Raw genomic sequence first — 21438 nt, forward strand, 5'->3', positions numbered from 1 at the left:
CACTGACCACCAAGCTGCCTGCCCGTGTATCCATGTAACCGCTGTAAAACTGCCATGAGCCTATTGTTTGTTATTTTAGGCCTTTGATAGCCTGTCTGCGGCCCCTACTTGCAATACTCCTCCACTGACCACAATGCTGCCTGGAGTGCCTGCCTGTGTATCCATGTAACCGATGTAAAACTGCCATGACTGCCTACTGTTTGTTATTTTAGGCCTTTGATAGCCTGTCTGCAGCCCCTACTTGCAATACTCCTCCACTGACCACCAAGCTGCCTGCCCGTGTATCCATGTAACCGCTGTGAAACTGCCATGAGCCTATTGTTTGTTATGTTAGGCCTTTGATAGCCTGTCTGCGGTCCCTACTTTAAATACTCCTCCACTGACCAGACCACTGCTGCCCGTGTACCCCTGGAACCAATTATAAAGTGCCTACAGCCAGCCCATTTTCTTATGTTAGGCCTTTGAAGCCTGTCTGCGGTCCCTACTTTAAATACTCCTCCACTGACCACCAAGCTGCCTGCCCGTGTATCCATGTAACCGCTGTAAAACTGCCATGAGCCTATTGTTTGTTATTTTAGGCCTTTGATAGCCTGTCTGCGGCCCCTACTTGCAATACTCCTCCACTGACCACAATGCTGCCTGGAGTGCCTGCCTGTGTATCCATGTAACCGATGTAAAACTGCCATGACTGCCTACTGTTTGTTATTTTAGGCCTTTGATAGCCTGTCTGCAGCCCCTACTTGCAATACTCCTCCACTGACCACACCAATGCTGCCCGTGTACCCCTGGAACCTATTTAAAAGTTCATAGAGCCTAGTTATATATTTTATTTACTATTAATAAGGCCATGATGGACTACGCTGTACCACGCTACAAGCTAACCAGTCGACACTTCTTTTGCGAGAAAAGCCATCCCAACCCTCCACCAGCATGTAGAAGACCGCATTGTCCATGCACTCTGGCAATCTGTGAGTACAAAGGTGCACCTGACAACAGACGCATGGACCTGTAGGCATGGCCACGGAAGATTACGTGTCCATTACGGCGCAATGGGTTAATGTGGTGGATGCATGGTCCACAGGGGACAGCCTACTAAGTCTGTCTGCAGTCCCTAATTCAAATTGTCCTCCACTGTCTAAATCGGAACTTCCACCTTCTGGCTTTCGGCCTATAGTATCAGAAATTAAACTGCATTTGGCCTTCAACTTTGGTTAGGGCCTACTAACGGCTTCTGCCCCTCCCTGGTGTTGCCCTCAACTAAATAAAGCTGAGCTTCAACCTTCCGGCTCTCATTATGTGGTTTAAAAAAAAAAAATGGTGGTTAGGGCCTACTAACGGCTTCTGCCCCTCCCTGGTGTTGCCCTCAACTAAATAAAGCTGAGCTTCAACCTTCTGCTCCAAATTACCATTTTAAAAAATGCAATAGGCTTTTCAGGCCTACTAAAGGTGTCTGTCTGTGTGCCCCTCCCTGGTGTTGTCCTCAACTAAATAAAGCTGAGCTTCAACCTTCCGGCTCTCATTATGTGGTTTTAAAAAAAAAAATGGTGGTTAGGGCCTACTAACGGCTTCTGCCCCTCCCTGGTGTTGTCCTCAACTAAATAAAGCTGAGCTTCAACCTTCCGGCTCTCATTATGTGGTTTTAAAAAAAAAATGGTGGTTAGGGCCTACTAACGGCTTCTGCCCCTCCCTGGTGTTGCCCTCAACTAAATAAAGCTGAGCTTCAACCTTCTGCTCCAAATTACCATTTTGAAAAATGCAATAGGCTTTTCAGGCCTACAAAAGGTGTCTGTCTGTGTGCCCCTCCCTGGTGTTGTCCTCAACTAAATAAAGCTGAGCTTCAACCTTCCGGCTCTCATTATGTGGTTTTAAAAAAAAAATGGTGGTTAGGGCCTACTAACGGCTTCTGCCCCTCCCTGGTGTTGCCCTCAACTAAATAAAGCTGAGCTTCAACCTTCTGCTCCAAATTACCATTTTGAAAAATGCAATAGGCTTTTCAGGCCTACTAAAGGTGTCTGTCTGTGTGCCCCTCCCTGGTGTTGTCCTCAACTAAATAAAGCTGAGCTTCAACCTTCCGGCTCTCATTATGTGGTTTTAAAAAAAAAAATGGTGGTTAGGGCCTACTAACGGCTTCTGCCCCTCCCTGGTGTTGTCCTCAACTAAATAAAGCTGAGCTTCAACCTTCCGGCTCTCATTATGTGGTTTTAAAAAAAAAAATGGTGGTTAGGGCCTACTAACGGCTTCTGCCCCTCCCTGGTGTTGTCCTCAACTAAATAAAGCTGAGCTTCAACCTTCCGGCTCTCATTATGTGGTTTTAAAAAAAAAATGGTGGTTAGGGCCTACTAACGGCTTCTGCCCCTCCCTGGTGTTGCCCTCAACTAAATAAAGCTGAGCTTCAACCTTCTGCTCCAAATTACCATTTTGAAAAATGCAATAGGCTTTTCAGGCCTACAAAAGGTGTCTGTCTGTGTGCCCCTCCCTGGTGTTGTCCTCAACTAAATAAAGCTGAGCTTCAACCTTCCGGCTCTCATTATGTGGTTTTAAAAAAAAAAATGGTGGTTAGGGCCTACTAACGGCTTCTGCCCCTCCCTGGTGTTGTCCTCAACTAAATAAAGCTGAGCTTCAACCTTCCGGCTCTCATTATGTGGTTTTAAAAAAAAAATGGTGGTTAGGGCCTACTAACGGCTTCTGCCCCTCCCTGGTGTTGTCCTCAACTAAATAAAGCTGAGCTTCAACCTTCCGGCTCTCATTATGTGGTTTTAAAAAAAAAATGGTGGTTAGGGCCTACTAACGGCTTCTGCCCCTCCCTGGTGTTGCCCTCAACTAAATAAAGCTGAGCTTCAACCTTCTGCTCCAAATTACCATTTTGAAAAATGCAATAGGCTTTTCAGGCCTACAAAAGGTGTCTGTCTGTGTGCCCCTCCCTGGTGTTGTCCTCAACTAAATAAAGCTGAGCTTCAACCTTCCGGCTCTCATTATGTGGTTTTAAAAAAAAAAATGGTGGTTAGGGCCTACTAACGGCTTCTGCCCCTCCCTGGTGTTGTCCTCAACTAAATAAAGCTGAGCTTCAACCTTCCGGCTCTCATTATGTGGTTTTAAAAAAAAAATGGTGGTTAGGGCCTACTAACGGCTTCTGCCCCTCCCTGGTGTTGTCCTCAACTAAATAAAGCTGAGCTTCAACCTTCCGGCTCTCATTATGTGGTTTTAAAAAAAAAATGGTGGTTAGGGCCTACTAACGGCTTCTGCCCCTCCCTGGTGTTGCCCTCAACTAAATAAAGCTGAGCTTCAACCTTCTGCTCCAAATTACCATTTTGAAAAATGCAATAGGCTTTTCAGGCCTACTAAAGGTGTCTGTCTGTGTGCCCCTCCCTGGTGTTGTCCTCAACTAAATAAAGCTGAGCTTCAACCTTCCGGCTCTCATTATGTGGTTTTAAAAAAAAAAATGGTGGTTAGGGCCTACTAACGGCTTCTGCCCCTCCCTGGTGTTGTCCTCAACTAAATAAAGCTGAGCTTCAACCTTCCGGCTCTCATTATGTGGTTTTAAAAAAAAAATGGTGGTTAGGGCCTACTAACGGCTTCTGCCCCTCCCTGGTGTTGCCCTCAACTAAATAAAGCTGAGCTTCAACCTTCTGCTCCAAATTACCATTTTGAAAAATGCAATAGGCTTTTCAGGCCTACTAAAGGTGTCTGTCTGTGTGCCCCTCCCTGGTGTTGTCCTCAACTAAATAAAGCTGAGCTTCAACCTTCCGGCTCTCATTATGTGGTTTAAAAAAAAAAAATGGTGGTTAGGGCCTACTAACGGCTTCTGCCCCTCCCTGGTGTTGCCCTCAAGTAAATAAAGCTGAGCTTCAACCTTCTGCTCCAAATTACCATTTTAAAAAATGCAATAGGCTTTTCAGGCCTACTAAAGGTGTCTGTCTGTGTGCCCCTCCCTGGTGTTGTCCTCAACTAAATAAAGCTGAGCTTCAACCTTCCGGCTCTCATTATGTGGTTTTAAAAAAAAAAATGGTGGTTAGGGCCTACTAACGGCTTCTGCCCCTCCCTGGTGTTGCCCTCAACTAAATAAAGCTGAGCTTCAACCTTCTGCTCCAAATTACCATTTTAAAAAATGCAATAGGCTTTTCAGGCCTACTAAAGGTGTCTGTCTGTGTGCCCCTCCCTGGTGTTGTCCTCAACTAAATAAAGCTGAGCTTCAACCTTCCGGCTCTCATTATGTGGTTTAAAAAAAAAAAATGGTGGTTAGGGCCTACTAACGGCTTCTGCCCCTCCCTGGTGTTGCCCTCAACTAAATAAAGCTGAGCTTCAACCTTCTGCTCCAAATTACCATTTTAAAAAATGCAATAGGCTTTTCAGGCCTACTAAAGGTGTCTGTCTGTGTGCCCCTCCCTGGTGTTGTCCTCAACTAAATAAAGCTGAGCTTCAACCTTCCGGCTCTCATTATGTGGTTTTAAAAAAAAAAATGGTGGTTAGGGCCTACTAACGGCTTCTGCCCCTCCCTGGTGTTGTCCTCAACTAAATAAAGCTGAGCTTCAACCTTCCGGCTCTCATTATGTGGTTTTAAAAAAAAAATGGTGGTTAGGGCCTACTAACGGCTTCTGCCCCTCCCTGGTGTTGCCCTCAACTAAATAAAGCTGAGCTTCAACCTTCTGCTCCAAATTACCATTTTAAAAAATGCAATAGGCTTTTCCGGCCTACTAAAGGTGTCTGCCCCTCCCTGGTGTTGTCCTCAACTGAACAAAGCTGAGCTTCAACCTTCCGGCTCTCATTATGTGGTTTTAAAAAAAAAATGGTGGTTAGGGCCTACTAACGGCTTCTGCCCCTCCCTGGTGTTGCCCTCAACTAAATAAAGCTGAGCTTCAACCTTCTGCTCCAAATTACCATTTTGAAAAATGCAATAGGCTTTTCAGGCCTACTAAAGGTGTCTGTCTGTGTGCCCCTCCCTGGTGTTGTCCTCAACTAAATAAAGCTGAGCTTCAACCTTCCGGCTCTCATTATGTGGTTTAAAAAAAAAAAATGGTGGTTAGGGCCTACTAACGGCTTCTGCCCCTCCCTGGTGTTGCCCTCAAGTAAATAAAGCTGAGCTTCAACCTTCTGCTCCAAATTACCATTTTAAAAAATGCAATAGGCTTTTCAGGCCTACTAAAGGTGTCTGTCTGTGTGCCCCTCCCTGGTGTTGTCCTCAACTAAATAAAGCTGAGCTTCAACCTTCCGGCTCTCATTATGTGGTTTTAAAAAAAAAAATGGTGGTTAGGGCCTACTAACGGCTTCTGCCCCTCCCTGGTGTTGCCCTCAACTAAATAAAGCTGAGCTTCAACCTTCTGCTCCAAATTACCATTTTAAAAAATGCAATAGGCTTTTCAGGCCTACTAAAGGTGTCTGTCTGTGTGCCCCTCCCTGGTGTTGTCCTCAACTAAATAAAGCTGAGCTTCAACCTTCCGGCTCTCATTATGTGGTTTAAAAAAAAAAAATGGTGGTTAGGGCCTACTAACGGCTTCTGCCCCTCCCTGGTGTTGCCCTCAACTAAATAAAGCTGAGCTTCAACCTTCTGCTCCAAATTACCATTTTAAAAAATGCAATAGGCTTTTCCGGCCTACTAAAGGTGTCTGCCCCTCCCTGGTGTTGTCCTCAACTGAACAAAGCTGAGCTTCAACCTTCCGGCTCTCATTATGTGGTTTTAAAAAAAAAATGGTGGTTAGGGCCTACTAACGGCTTCTGCCCCTCCCTGGTGTTGCCCTCAACTAAATAAAGCTGAGCTTCAACCTTCTGCTCCAAATTACCATTTTGAAAAATGCAATAGGCTTTTCAGGCCTACTAAAGGTGTCTGTCTGTGTGCCCCTCCCTGGTGTTGTCCTCAACTAAATAAAGCTGAGCTTCAACCTTCCGGCTCTCATTATGTGGTTTAAAAAAAAAAAATGGTGGTTAGGGCCTACTAACGGCTTCTGCCCCTCCCTGGTGTTGCCCTCAAGTAAATAAAGCTGAGCTTCAACCTTCTGCTCCAAATTACCATTTTAAAAAATGCAATAGGCTTTTCCGGCCTACTAAAGGTGTCTGCCCCTCCCTGGTGTTGTCCTCAACTGAACAAAGCTGAGCTTCCACATTCTGGCTTTCGCCCTATACTATCAGATATTAAACTGCATTTGGCCTACTAGTGTGGTTAGGCCCTTGAAACAGTGTCTGCTGCTCTTGGGTTTGCTACTCCACTGAACAAAGCAATGCCGCCTGTTTAGTCCTGTTACCAATTTTGAACTGCATGTAGCCTACTTTATTCTTTGGCCCTATATCTGTTTCCTCCTCATCCTGCCCATTGCCCAGCCACTGCTAAATGAGTCTGCTGGTACATTGACCTAGACCACTACATTCCCCTTGTACTCTACACAGCCAGAATCTGTCCCTGCTGAAAGTAAGGTTCCCCTTCCCGCATGTTATACCACCTTACACAGGGACAAAGAGGAAGGTGCAGATGAAAGTGCAGGTTCCTTCATCAGGTGGGGGGGCATACTCGTTGGCGACGTCACTGGCACAGGGCCCCTCAGAGTACGCAAAAGTGTCGCTGCTGGTGGGAGGCGCCCCCGCCATGCAAACACACCGCCGTACTTTGAGGGGCCCTGTGCCAGTGGCAATGCGAACGAGTGGGCCCCCCCTGCTTGCTCAGGATCACAGCACTTGCAACTTTTAAATACTTACCTTTCCCTGCAACACCGCCGTGACGTAGTCCGCATTTCCTGGGCCCACGAAAAACTTGAGCCAGCCCTACTCCCCCCACAACTTTCCCCCAATTCCCTATGCCCAACTATTATTATACAGTTAATTAAGATTGGCAAGCTTCAGAAACAAGAATGGATGTTTTTGGCATTAAAATGGGCACTGTAGGTGTTTTCCTGGCCTCCACTCACTGCCGACTATGCTTCCCCATTGACTTGCATTGGGTTTCGTGTTTCGGTCGATCCCCGACTTTTAGCGATAATCGGCCGACTGCACTCGACTCGACTCTGGACAAAATCGGGTTTCCCAAAACCCTACTCGATCTTAAAAAAATGAAAGTCGCTCAACCCTAGTAGCAACCTATCAAAATTGCCACCTCTCGGGTTTGGTGTAAAAACCTCAATGACACAGAAAGAAATCTCATCAATATTACCTCGATGCATCTCATTCATGTGTCTAGCTCTCGGAGTTGTCATGTTTATGCTTGATGTCACCCATATGCTCACCTACTCGCCTCCTAAACTTTCTCTTAGTTTTGCCTACATAATCTTCTGCGCAGCTACATGTGGCTATGTACACCAACCCACTTGTTTTACAATTAGAGAAGTCACGGAGAAAAAACTTTTTGCCTGTTGAAGAACTAGTGATGAATTTACCTGGTTTCATATATCTGCAATTAATGCAGCCAACACGTCTAAAAAAAACCCACAGGATTTACGGTCAAGCCATGTTCCTTCTGGGATTGGCCTCTTAAAGTGACTATGTACTAGATTGTCTTTTAAAGACCAACCTTTTCTGTAGGTAACAAGCGGTCTAGGTCCAACCATTTTCGTCAGGTCAGGGTCAGCAGACAAAATATCCTAATATTTAGATAGGACCTTGGTGACCCTTTCATTTTGACAGTTAAAGGTACCTATGATTCTAGTCAGGTCTGTGCTGGTCGAAGATCGCCTGGTTTGAGTTTGCAATAATGTGCCTCTATCCTTTGAGAGGGCATGATTGTAAGCCACCTCTATAAAACCTCTTGGGTACCCTTTGTCAATGAACCTCTTCTTCATGTCACCTGATTGCTGTTTAACCCCTTTCTGACCTTGGACGGGATAGTACGTCAGAGGTCAGAAGCCCCGCTTTGATGCGGGCTCCGGCGGTGAGCCCGCATCAAAGCCGGGACATGTCAGCTGTTTTGAACAGCTGACATGTACCCGTAATAGGTGCAGGCAGAATCGCGATCTGCCCGCGCCTATTAACTAGTTAAATGCCACTGTCAAACGCAGGTGGCCGGAAATGATCGCATCGCCGACCCCTGTCACATGATCGGAGGTCGGCAATGCTTCAGAATAGTAACCATAGAGGTCCTTGAGACCTCTATGGTTACTGATCCCCGGCAGCTGTGAGCGCCACCCTGTGGTCGGCGCTCACAGCACACCTGCAATTCTGCTACAAAGCAGCGAACATCAGATCGCTGCTATGTAGCAGAGCCAATCGTGTTCTGCCAGCTTCTAGCCTCCCATGGAGGCTATTGAAGCATGGCAAAAGTAAAAAAAAGTAAAAAAAAATGTGAAACAAATAAAAAAATATAAAAGTTTAAATCACCCCCCTTTCGCCCCAATCAAAATAAATCATAAAAAAAAAATCAAACCTACACATATTTGGTATCGCCGCATTCAGAATTGCCCGATCTATCAATAAAAAAAGCATTAACCTGATCGCTAAACAGCGTAGCGGGAAAAAAATTTGAAACGCCAAAATTACGCTTTTTTGGTCGCCGTGACATTGCATTAAAATGCAATATCGGGCGATCAAAAGAACGTATCTGCACCAAAATGCTATCATTAAAAATGCCAGCTCAGCACACAAAAAATAAGCCCTCAAACGACCCCAGATCATGAAAAATGGAGACGCTACGAGTATCGGAAAGTGGCGCATTTTTTTTTTTATTTTTTTTTTAGCAAAGTTTGGAATTTTTTTTCACCACTTAGATTAAAAATAACCTAGTCATGTTAGGTGTCTATGAACTGGAACTGACCTGAAGACCTGAAGAATCATAATGGCAGGTCAGTTTCAGCATTTAGTGAACCTAGCAAAAAAGCCAAGCAAAAAACCAGTGTGGGATTGCACTTTTTTTGCAATTTCACCGCACTTGGAACTTTTTTCCTGTTTTCTAGTACACGACATGGTAAAACCAATGATGTATTTCACAAGTACAACTCGTCCCGCAAAAAATAAGCCCTCACATGGCCAAATTGACAGAAAAAAAAAAAAGTTATGGCTCTGGGAAGGAGGGGAGCGAAAAACAAACACGGAAAAATGGAAAATCCCAAGGTCATGAAGGGGTTAAGTGTCTACATCTGAGCAGTTCCTCCTTAGCCTCATGAATTGGCCCTTTGGAATTCCACGTTTTAAAGCTCTTTTGTGGTGTCTCTCCCAACTAAGTAAACTATTTGTACTCGTAGGTTTCCGATAGATCTGAGTTTTTAGAGAGACATCATTCCTTTTCTGAATCTGGACATCCAAAAATGACAAGACGTTCTGATTTAATTCAAAGGTTAATTTCATATAAATACTGTTATCATTAAGTTCTTGAAGAAAATCAATGAACGCTTGTTGTGTGCCCTGCCAGATGACAAATATGTCATCAATAAATCTGTACCAGACTCCCACAAATTGATGCCACCATCTGATGTCATCTGTAAAGACAATGGTTTCCTCCCACCAGCCCAGGAACAAGTTTGCTTAAGATGGGGCACAGGGACTCCCCATAGCAGTGCCCCTGAGCTGGTGGAAATACTTCCTGTCAAAAATAAAAAAGTTTTTTATAAATGTAAAGTGTAGGAGATCAAGCACAAATTGGCTGTGGGTCGCACATTGGACTGCTCTTGATCTTAAGAAATTACTAACAGCTTTTATCCCTAGATGATGTTTAATATTGCTATATAGGGCCTACACATCTATAGAGGCCAAGAAGGAACCCTCACTCAGATGTAAACCCTCCAGCTTCCAAAGCAAATCGGAAGTATCTCTTATATAAGAGGGAAGGGTTAGCACAAAGGGTCGGAGCACTTCATCAATGTAAATACCACAATTCTGGATTAAATTATCGGAACCAGAAACAATTGGACGACCTTTTAGTGGATCGAGTCCCTTATGTACCTTCGGTGTTGTGTAGAAGGTAGCAATAAGGGGATGACCAGGTAAAAGGAACTCATATTCATTTTTAGAGATTAGTTCATTTGTTTTGGCTATTTCCAGCAGGTTTTTCAATTCGTTCTTATATTGTATCGAGGGATCAGATTTTAGAACTTCATAGGTATCAGAATCTCTTAGGATAGCATAGCACATTCTTAAATATTCTGCTTCTGTCATGATCAATAGATTCCCCCCCTTATCGGAGCGCTTTATAATCAGCTCATTATGTTTTGTTAATTTCAATAAAGCCTCCTGTTCTCCCCGTGTCAGATTAGATTCAGTGAAGCCCGCTGGAATTTTACATAGATCCCTTTCTACTAACCTAAGAAAAATGTCAATACTTGTAATGTCCCCTTGTGGCGGCATTTTCTTACTCTTATTCCTAAGTTTAGTAAAAGGACACAGGCCCTCATTCGAACCATTTTCCTCCAATAAACCAACCAAAGCCAGATAGCCTTCCACATCATCACTGCTCAGGCCTAGTTTCTCGCATTCCATTTGATTATAATGTGCAAAACATTTTTTCCACTTAAGCTTCCTGGAAAATAGATTTATGTCTTTAATCCAACCAAAGCAGTCATACTTATTTGCAGGGAATGCAATTCCGCATTTTTAATGAACATGTTGCTTTTTTTTCCACGATGCGATTTTTTCGCGGAAAAAAATGCAACATTTGCACAAAAAATGCGGAATACCCTGTAAATAATAGGAGGCATATGTAAGCATTTTTTTTGCGTTTTTATCACGTTTTTATAGCGAAAAAACGAGAAAAAAATGCAAAAAATCCTGAACGTGTGCACATGCCCTTAAGCTGATCCTAAGGCCTCTGGGTATTACTCTCTTTTGATATAATTCTCAAGGGCCTTAATTTCCCACCAGGATTTATTATGTTCTTTATAGTCACCATATAAATCACCAAATAGGGATTTTAATGACTGATTAACAGAACCTGATCCTGGTTGATTACTTGTGCAGTTTTGTGCAGGTTGTGTGTTTTTGTTGTTTGTGTATTGTTGTTTGTGGCTGTTACATGGTTTTAAAGTAATAATTAAAGGTTGATTATAATCTGGGTTATCAATGATCTACAGGGTTATTTAGTTTTTTGAATGTACAGTATTTTCCCATACTGAATAAAAATGTAAAATGGTGATTACAATGGAGAAAACTCTTTCTTTATATTCAGTACACAATAACAGGTCATCTACATCTATTTTACTATAACATAGTCATCAGCAAAATTCTTATAAAGACTCGTGATTAGCAATTGTGCTCGGATGAGGGGTTATCTGAGCTCGCTCATGTACTAATAGAGTATCTTCGGGGTGCTCAAATACAATGTTCGAGTCCCCGTAACTGCATATCTCACAGCTGTTCAACAGCCGCGATCCATGCAGGGTTTACCTGTTTGTATCTTTTAAAAAAATAAAAAAAACATATTTATCACATTATGTTAAAATAAAACAAAATTTAGTGTCAAGGTCATCAAAAGAGTATACAAAAAATGAGCATATCAGTATGTCTGGGGTATTATCAAAAATATTACTACATAGCAATAAATATCTTCTAGTACAGTATAAGGTGAAAGCTATGAAGAACAAGTGCAGCTAGAGGGAAATTACCCTCTTATAGCATGCTCACAATCAGATACAATATGCAGGAATACAATACAAAGTGCTATTGCATTATTACAGCATATGTAAAGTTCAAAAGTACAAATACAAATCTTACTCATGATATATATATACAACAAGACATCAAATGATTGCCACCGTCCCTACGTGCGTTTCGCATGCCTGCGTTTTCAAGGGATTAAATACTCACTGTCTTACTTTTTATCACAGCTATGAAAGATCTAAATCTTTTTTCTCAAAAACTGTTCCTGAAGAAATGATACAATAAAAATGAATCAGTTATGGGATTGGAGAGTGTTAGGGTACCGTCACACAGTACCATTTACATCGCTACGAAGGCACGATTCGTGACGTCGCAGCGTCGATGAGTATCGCTCCAGCGTCGTAGACTGCGGTCACACGTTGCAATCACGGCGCTGGAGCGATGCTGAAGTCCCTGGGTAACTAGGGTAAACATCGGGTTACTAAGCGCAGGGCCGCGCTTAGTAACCCGATGTTTACCGTGGTTACCAGCGTAAAAGTAAAAAAAACCAAACCGTACATACTCACCATCTGATGCCCGTCAGGTCCCTTGCCGTCTGCTTCCTGCTCTCACTGAGATCCGGCCGTACAGTGAGAGCAGAGCGCAGCGGCGACGTCACCGCTGTGATCTGCTCTCACTTTCCGGCCGGCAGACAGTAAGAGCGGAGAGCAGACGGCAAGGGACCTGACGGGCATCAGATGGTGAGTATGTACGTTTTTTTTTTTTTTACTTTTACGCTGGTAACCACGGTAAACATCGGGTTACTAAGCGCGGCCCTGCGCTTAGTAACCCGATGTTTACCCTGGTTACCAGCGAACGCATCGCTGGATCGCTGTCACACACAACGATCCAGCGATGACAGCGGGAGATCCAACGACGAAAGAAAGTTTCAAATGATGTGCTACGACGTACGATTCTCAGCTGGGTGCCTGATCGCAGTAGCGTGTCAGACACTGCGAGATCGTAACGATATCGCTACAACGTCACGAATCATGCCGTCGTAGCGATAAAAATGTCACTGTGTGACGGTACCCTTACTGAGAAGGAGTCCATGGCAGCACTTGAGCACTTGGCAGCACTATTATGTGAGCAGACCCTAGAGATACAAGGTACATTCCCTAACTCAGTTAATCCCTGGTTCATGATGTTCCCTTCTTGTCATTGCCCTTGAATTGAAATCTTTATTTGACTGGTTGTAAAAGATTTCAAATGTATTTCTACAAAGGTAACTAAAGATAACTTATCACAAAGCACTTAAAACATTACAGTCCTATAGTGATGTAGTTTAAAAGGCAGATGACAATTCATGCACCATCATGGTCTGTCTAGTTGATAAAAGCAAAAAAGAAGTATTTTACAATTAAAGGATATGGACACACATTAAACCTGCTAATCAGTCCCATTAATACTTATATTGGTGAATCACAAAATGTAATGATTAAAGCATTTATAGATAATATCTTTCCTAAATCCTAAAAAAGATACTCACTTTTTACCTTCTACCAAAAGTTCATTAAAATATCTACACATGCATTAGATTTGATTAGTATGACCACCCGGGACAGACACTTGTGTGAGTTGATTTTAAAGCTATTTCAATTCATATTATCACACAATATTTTGTATTACAGGACTTATTTTTTCAACTTTTTGTTTCATTGCAGCCATTTGGTAAATTCAAAGAAGTTCATTTTTTTCTCAATAATATACACTCTGCACCCCATCTTGACTGAAGAAAAACAGAAATGTAGAAATTTTTGCAAATTTAATAAAAAAGAAAAACTGAAATATCACATCGTCATAAGTAGGGTTGAGCGACTTTTATTTTTATAGGATCGGGTCGGGTTTCACGAAACCCGACTTTCTCAAAAGTCGGGTTGAGTGAAATCGGCCGATCCTATAAAAAAGTCGGGGTCGGCCGAAACACGAAACCCAATGCAGTGCAATGGGATACTATGGTTCCCAGGGTCTGAAGGAGAGGAAACTCTCCTTCAGGCCCTGGGATCCATATTTAAGTGTAAAATAAAGAATTAAAATAAAAAATATTGATATACTCACCTCTCCGACGCAGCCTGGACATCGCCGCTGGTAACCGGCATCTTCCGTTCCTAAGAATGGCGCTTGAAAGACCTTTCGATGACGTCACGGCTTGTGATTGGTCGCGGCGGCCCACGTGACCGCTCAGCGACCAATCACAAGCCGTGACGTAATTTTCAGGTCCTAAATTCCTCATTCTAGGAATTTAGGACATGAGAATTACGTCACGGCTTGTGATTGGTCGCTGAGCGGTCACGTGGGCGGCCGCGACCAATCACAAGCCGTGACGTCATCGAAAGGTCCTTCACGCGCTCATTCTTAAGAAGGAAGGCTGCCGGAAAGAAGCCGAGGGTGAGTATATTCCTGTTAGGTATATACTCACCCTCGGACGCGCCCTGCTTCTTTCCGTCAGCCTTCCTTCTTAAGAATGAGCGCGTGAAGGACCTTTCGATGACGTCACGGCTTGTGATTGGTCGCGGCGGCCCACGTGACCGCTCAGCGACCAGTCAAAAGCCGTGACGTAATTCTCATGTCCTAAATTCCTAGAATTTCCGTGACGTCATCGAAAGGTCTTTTAAGCGCCATTCTTAGGAACTGAAGATGCCGGTTACCAGCGGCGATGTCCAGGCTGCGTCGGAGAGGTGAGTATATCAATATTTTTTATTTTAATTCTTTATTTTACACTTAAATGTGGATTCCGATACCGATTTCCGATATCGCAAACATATCGGAACTCGGTATCGGAATTCCGATACCAGATTCAGAAGATCGCCGACCTCATGGCCGACCCCACACAGGGGTCGGGTCGGGTTTCATGAAACCCGACTTTGCCAAAAGTCGGCGACTTCTGAAAATGGCCAACCCGTTTCGCTCAACCCTAGTCATAAGTATTCAGACCCTTTGCTCAGACACTCATTTAAGTCACATGCTGTTCATTTCCTTGTGATCCTCATTGAGATGGTTCTACTCCTTCACTGGAGTCCAGCTGTGTTTAATTTAACTGACTTGATATGGAAAGGCACACACTGTCTATATAAGACCTCACAACTCACAGTGCATGTCAGACCAAATGAGAATCATGAGATCAAAGAACTGGCTAAGGAGCTCAAAGACAGAATTGTGGCAAGGCACAGATCTGGCCAAGGTTACAACAGAATATCTGCAGTACTCATGGTTCCTAAAAGCACAGTGACCTCCATAATCCATAAATGGAAGAAGTTTGGGACCACCAGATGTCTTCCTAGACCTGGCTGTCCAGCCAAACTGAGCAATTGTGGGAGAAGAGCCTTGATGAGAGAGGTAAAGAAGAACCCCAAGATCACTGTGGTTGAGCTCCAGAGATGCAGTAGGGAGATGAAAGAAAGTTCCCCAAATTCAACTATCATTGCAGCCCTCCACCAGTCAGACCTTTATTGCAGAGTGGCCAGATGGAAGCCTCTCCTCAGTGCAAGACACATGAAAGCCTGTATAGAGTTTGCTACAAAACACATGAAGGACTCCCAGACTATGAGAAATATGATTATCTGGTCTGATGAGACGAAGATAGACTTTTTTGGTGATAATTCTAAGCGGTATGTGTGGAGAAAACCAGGCACTGCTCATCACCTGCCCAATACAATCCCAACAGTGAAACATGGTGGTGGCAGCATCATGCTATGGGGGTGTTTTTCAGGATGACTGGTTGACATTGAAGGAAACATGAATGCGGCCAAGTATAAAGATATCCTGGATGAAAACCTCTTCCAGAGTGCTCTTTACCTCAGTCTTGGCCAAAGGTTCACCTTTCAACAAGACAATGACCCTAAGCATATAGCTAAAATAACAAAGGAGTGGCTTCAGAACAACTCTGTGACCTTTCTTGACTGGCCCAGCCAGAGCCCTGACCTAAACCCAATTGACCATCTCTGGAGAGATCTGAAAATGGCTGTCCACCAATGTTCACCATCCAACCTGATGGAGCTGGAGAAGATCTGCAAGGAAGAATGGCAGAGGATCCCCAAATCCAGGTGTGAAAAACTTGTTGCATCATTCCCAAGAAGACTCCGGGCTGTACTAGCTCAAAAGGGTGCTTCTACTCAATACTGAGCAAAGGGTCTGAATAATTATGACCATGTGATATTTCAGTTTTTCTTTTTTAATAAATTTGCAAAAATTACTATATTTCCGTTTTGTCAGTCAAGATGGGGTGCAAAGTGTACATTAATGAGAAAAAATAAACTTTTTTGAATTTGCCAAATGCAGTGAAACAAAGAGTGAAAAATGTACCCGTACCCACTTTATACAGGTGCTTCTCACAAAATTAGAATGTCATCAAAAAGTAAATTTATTTCAGTTCTTCAATACTAAAAGTGAATCTCATATATTATATAGAGTCATTACAAACAGAGAAATCTATTCCATGTGCTTATTTCTGTTAATGTTGATGATTATGGCTTACAGCCAATGAAAACTCAAAAGTCATTATCTCAGTAAATTAGAATAATTAAAAAAAAAAAAACACCTGCAAGTCTTCCTGTGCACCTGCCAAGCTTGCACCAATGATTTGTCCACCACTGAATGAAACACTTTTTGAAAAAAGGTGCGGGGGGGGGGGGTAATAGTTACCACTATACCTGATGTGTATATTATAGTGGTAGACAAAGCCTACTCCTTTTCTAGTGCCAGACACATGTCTCTCAGACAGTTACACACACAGTGAGATCTGCATAAAGTGCCAGCTGCAGTGCCTCTTTTATAAAGTCCATTTATAGCATGCCCTGTTCATGTTTCCATCCCAAATCTCAGCCACAGTGTATCTATCACATAGTGTCAGCTAGAGTTTGTGATAAAGTTAGTGCCATCAACAGTGCACCTCTATATAGTGCTAGCCACAATGACCCCCCCAACCTCGGCCACAATATTTCCTAGTAGTAGCCACTATGTGCCACCCACAACGCCAGTCCAAATCCACTTCTACTAGCAGCTAAAATGTCCATAAGGTATTAGCGAAACTAGCTCTTTTGTACCAGCCACCTACAATGGTAATGTTGTTGTCCATTATAGGTCCCCCATAAAAATGCCAGCCACAGTCCTCTAAATTAAACTACAGAGATGATCAGAATATGTAATATTTAAAACCATCCATCTTTATATGGTTGCCATGTCTTGAAATAAGGAGTTATGCAATTTATAGTTCAGAAATGGCAATGGAAAAACTCAATTTCTATTACACTATACTTCTACGGTATATCGTGTTTGGTCTTAATACAGTATGGTATGAGCTTGTAGATATAGAGAATGATATTATAAGGGTGTCATAATCTGCACCAATACATCATTATTTTTAACTAGTATTTACGGACAACTGATTTTAAATAGCAACTTCCCCATATTTAAGAAAGGAACCATTTGCAAATCAACCATTGCTTTCATCCCTCATTGTGTTTATCAAACCAAGTACAGTACAACAAGAACATTTTGTTGTCCATGTAAATAATATGTAATGCCTATACTTAGAAAAGAGAAGTAACAAGTAGAAGAATCTATTTTAATATAAAAATCAACCCTGGATATCAGCTAGATGGAGGGGACACTGCTTTTACTGTAAAGGCGTCCCGATTATGTACCTGATTGTTCAATAAGTGTTAACATAGCTTTAATGCAAGTATTTACAGTATTCTACTTAACCCCTTCATGACCCAGCCTATTTTGGCCTTAATGACCTTGCCATTTTTTGCAATTCTGACCAGTGTCCCTTTATGAGGTAATAACTCAGGAACGCTTCAACGGATCCTAGCGATTCTGAGATTGTTTTTTCGTGACATATTGGGCTTCATGTTAGTGGTAAATTTAGGTCGATAATTTCACACATTTTGAATTTTTATTCTGTTAAACCAGAGAGTTATGTGACACAAAATAGTTAATAAATAACATTTCCCACATGTCTACTTTACATCAGCACAATTTTGGAAACAATTTTTTTTTTTGCTAGGAAGTTATAAGGGTTAAAATTTGACCAGTGATTTCTCATTTTTACAACAAAATTTACAAAACCATTTTTTTTAGGGACCACCTCACATTTGAAGTCAGTTTGAGGGTTCTATATGGCTGAAAATACCCAAAAGTGACACCATTCTAAAAACTGCACCCCTCAAGGTGCTCAAAACCACATTCAAGAAGTTTATTAACCCTTCAGGTGTTTCACAGCAGCAGAAGCAACATGGAAGTAAAAAATGAACATTTAACTTTTTAGTCACAAAAATGATCTTTTCGCAACAATTTTTTTATTTTCCCAAGGGTAAAAGGAGAAACTGGACCACGAATGTTGTTGTCCAATTTGTCCTGAGTACGCTGATACCTCATATGTGGGGGTAAACCACTGTTTGGGCGCACGGCAGGGCTCGGAAGGGAAGGAGCGCCATTTGACTTTTTGAATGAAAAATTGGCTCCAATCTTTAGCGGACACCATGTCGCGTTTGGAGAGCCCCCGTGTGCCTAAACATTGGAGCTCCCCCACAAGTGTCCCCATTTTGGAAACTAGACCCCCCCAAGGAACTTATCTAGATGCACAGTGAGCACTTTAAACCCCCAGGTGCTTCACAAATTAATCCGTAAAAATGAAAAAGTACTTTTTTTTCACACAAAATTTCTTTTAGCCTCAATTTTTTCATTTTCACATGGGCAACAGGATAAAATGGATCCTAAAATTTGTTGGGCAATTTCTCCTGAGTACGCTGATACCTCATATGTGGGGGTAAACCACTGTTTGGGTGCACGGCAAGGCTCGGAAGGGAAGGCGCGTCATTTGACTTTTTGAATGGAAAATTAGCTCCAATCGTTAGTGGACACCATGTCGCGTTTGGAGAGCCCCTCTGTGCCTAAACATTGGAGCTCCCCTACAAGTGACCCCATTTTGGAAACTAGACCCCCCAAAGAAACTAATCTAGATGCATAGTGAGCACTTTAAACCCCCAGGTGCTTCACAGAAGTTTATAACGCAGAGCCATGAAAATAAAAAAAATATTTTTCTTTCCTCAAAAATGAATTTTAGCCCGGAGTTTTTTATTTTCCCAAGGATAATAGGAGAAATTGGACCCCAAATGTTGTTGTCCAGTTTGTCCTGAGTACGATGATACCCCATATGTGGGGGTAAACCACTGTTTGGGCGCACGGCAGGGCTCGGAAGGGAAGGCACGCCATTTGGCTTTTTGAATGGAAAATTAGCTTCAATCATTAGCGGACACCATGTCGCGTTTGGAGAGCCCCTGTGTGCCTAAACATTGGAGCTCCCGCACAAGTGACCCCATTTTGGAAACTAGACCTCCCAAGGAACTAATCTAGATGTGTGGTGAGCACTTTGAACCCCCAAGTGCTTCACAGAAGTTTATAACGCAGAGCCATGAAAATAAAAAATTATTTTTCTATCCTCAAAAATGATTTTTTAACCCACAATTTTTTATTTTCCCAAGGGTAACAGGAGAAATTGGACCCCAAAGTTGTTGTGCAGTTTCTCCTGAGTACGCTGATACCACATATGTGGGGGTAAACCACTGTTTGGGCACATGCCGGGGCTCGGAAGGGAAGTAGTGACGATTTGGAATGCAGACTTTGATGGAATGGTCTGCGGGAATCATGTTACGTTTGCAGAGCCCCTGATGTGCCTAAACAGTAGAAACCCCCCACAAGTGACCCCATTTTGGAAACTAGACCCCCCAAGGAACTTATCTAGATGTGTGGTGAGCACGTTCAACCCCCAAGTGCTTCACAGAAGTTTACAACGCAGAGCCGTGAAAATAAAAAATCATTTTTCTTTCCTCAAAAAAGATGTTTTAGCAAGCAATTGTTTGTTTTCACAAGGGTAACAGGAGAAATTGGACCCCAATATTTGTTGCCCAGTTTGCTGTGAGTACGCTGATACCTCATATGTGGGGGTAAACCACTGTTTGGGCGCACATCAGGGCTCGGAAGGGAAGTAGTGACATTTGAAATGCAGACTTTGATGGAATGGTCTGCGGGCGTCACGTTGCATTTGCAGAGCCCCTGATGTGCCTAAACAGTAGAAAGCCCCCCTAAGTGACCCCATTTTGGAAACTAGACCCCCCAAAGAACTTATCTAGATGTGTGGTGAGCACGTTCAACCCCCAAGTGCTTCACAGAAGTTTACAACGCAGAGCCGTGAAAATTAAAAATCATTTTTCTGTCCTCAAAAAAGATGTTTTAGCAAGCAATTTTTTTTTCACAAGGGTAGCAGGAGAAATTGGACCCCAACAGTTGTTGCCCAGTTTGTCCTGAGTACGCTGGTATCCCATATGTGGGGGTAAACCACTGTTTGGGCGCACGTCGGGGCTTGGAAGGGAGGGCGCACCATTTGACTTTTTGAACGCAAGATTGGCTGGAATCAATGGTGGCGCCATGTTGCGTTTGGAGACCCCTGATGTGCCTAAACAGTGGAAACCCCTCAATTCTAACTTCAACACTAACCCCAACACACCCCTAACCCTAATCCCAACTGTAGCCATAACCCTAATCACAACCCTAACCCCAACACACCCCTAACCACAACCCTAACCCCAACACACCCGTAACCCTAATTCCAACCCTAACCCTAATCCTAACCCTAATCCCAACCCTACCCACAACTGTAACCCCAACACAACCCTAACCCTATTTTTAACCCTAACCACAAGCCTAATCTTAACCCTATTTCCAACCCTAGCCCTAATTCCAACCCTAAGGGTACCGTCTCACATAACGATTTACCAACGATCACGACCAGCGATACGACCTGGCCGTGATCACTGGAAAGTCGTTGTGTGGTCGCTGGGGAGCTGTCACACAGACCGCTCTCCAGCGACCAACGATGCCAAGGTCCTGGCTAACCAGGGTAAACATCGGGTTACTAAGCGCAGGGCCGTGCTTAGTAACCCGATGTTTATCGTGGTTACCAGCGTAAAAGTAAAAAAAAAAAAAACGTACATACTCACATTTCGGTGTCCTTCAGGTCCCTTGCCGTCTGCTTCCCGCTCTGACTGAGTGCCGCCGTACAGTGAGAGCAGAGCGCAGCGGTGACGTCACTGCTGTGCTGTGCTCTCACTTTCCGGCCGGCAGACAGTCAGAGCGGGAAGCAGACGGCAAGGGACCTGAAGGACACCGAAATGTGAGTATGTACGTTTTTTTTTTTTTTTTACTTTTACGCTGGTAACCACGGTAAACATCGGGTTACTAAGCGCGGCCCTGCGCTTAGTAACCCGATGTTTACCCTGGTTACAAGTGAACGCATCACTGGATCGCTGTCACAACGATCCAGCGATGACAGCGGGAGATCCAGCGACGAAAGAAAGTTCCAAACGATCTGCTACGACGTACGATTCTCAGCAGGGTCCCTGATCGCTGCTGCGTGTCAGACACCGCGATATCGTATGGATATCGTTGGAACGTCACGGATCGTACCGTCGTAGCGATCAAAGTGCCACTGTGAGACGGTACCCTAACTCTAATTCCAACCCTAACCCTAAGGGTATGTGCCCACGTTGCGGATTCGTGTGAGATTTTTCTGCACGATTTTTGAAAAATCTGCAGGTAAAAGGCACTGCGTTTTACCTGCAGATTTACAGCAGATTTCCAGTGTTTTTTTTGTGCGGATTTCACCTGCAGATTCCTATTGAGGAACAGGTGTAAAACGCTGTGGAATCCGCACAAAGAATTGACATGCTGCAGAAAATACAACGCAGCGTTTCTGCACGGAATTTTCCGCACCATGGGCACAGCGGATTTGGTTTTCCATAGGTGTACATGGTACTGTAAACCTGATGGAAAACTGCAACGAATTCGCAGCGGCCAATCCGCTGCGGATCCGCAGCCAAATCCGCTGCGGATCCGCAGCCA

This window comes from Ranitomeya variabilis, chromosome 5, assembly GCF_051348905.1.
Source record: "Ranitomeya variabilis isolate aRanVar5 chromosome 5, aRanVar5.hap1, whole genome shotgun sequence".
NCBI lineage: Eukaryota > Metazoa > Chordata > Amphibia > Anura > Dendrobatidae > Ranitomeya > Ranitomeya variabilis.